The sequence below is a fragment of the Brassica napus genome, chromosome C9, assembly GCF_020379485.1.
Source record: "Brassica napus cultivar Da-Ae chromosome C9, Da-Ae, whole genome shotgun sequence".
Classification (NCBI taxonomy): Eukaryota; Viridiplantae; Streptophyta; class Magnoliopsida; order Brassicales; family Brassicaceae; genus Brassica; species Brassica napus.
Genome location: NC_063452.1, coordinates 47,133,602 through 47,134,283, shown reverse-complemented (window position 1 = coordinate 47,134,283; position 682 = coordinate 47,133,602). Strand labels below are relative to the sequence as shown.

The 682-nt window shown below is 47.4% G+C and overlaps 1 non-coding gene across 1 annotated transcript; it reads left to right on the top strand.

The window, feature by feature from the left end:
- Positions 1-343: 343 nt before the first annotated feature.
- LOC125593536 lies at positions 344-450 on the top strand. The gene has a single exon (XR_007329440.1). It is a non-coding gene; the product is annotated as a small nucleolar RNA R71 (small nucleolar RNA).
- Positions 451-682: the final 232 nt, after the last annotated feature.

Below are 682 nucleotides of genomic sequence, written 5' to 3'. Positions count from 1 at the left end.
CTTCTTGACCTTCCAAACCCTCAACCTCATGGACAACAGGTGGTGTCTCTTGGCTTGGGTTACCAACAAAGTGCAGCTGCTCTTGGGTGGCTTTATCTGCAATGAGGATGTCTATCTTATCCTGTAGAGCTTTCAACTCCTTCCTCGTCTGCTTGTCATCTGTTCTACTACCTTTGTCGTGGTCTCCACTGTAGGCTGCATCACTCTTACCATGTTGTCAACCAGCTCTTCTGCATCTTCCTCAGTTCTCCCCAAGAAGAACCCATTGCTAGCTGTATCCAGTCTGACCATGTACTTAGGAAGAGCACCCCGGTAGAATGTGCTCAGCAAGCTTTCCTTAGAGAAGCCATGGTGTGGGCATTGAGCTTGGTAGCCCTTGAATCTCTCTCAGGCTTCACTGAATCCTTCCAAGTTCTTCTGTTGAAATCTGGAAATCTCATTTCTCAGCTTATCAGTTCTTGAAGTAGAGAAGAACTTCTCCAAAAATGCTTTCTTGCAGTCATCCCAGGTGGTTATAGAGTCGCTGGGTAGAGACTTCTCCCACTGACGTGCCTTATCCCCCAAAGAGAAAAGGAATAGCTTGAGCTTTAAGGCATCTTCGGACACACCACTGGTCTTTGACAACCCACAGTAGCTGTCGAACCTGTCCAAATGATCAAATGGGTCCTCTAGAGCCAAGCCA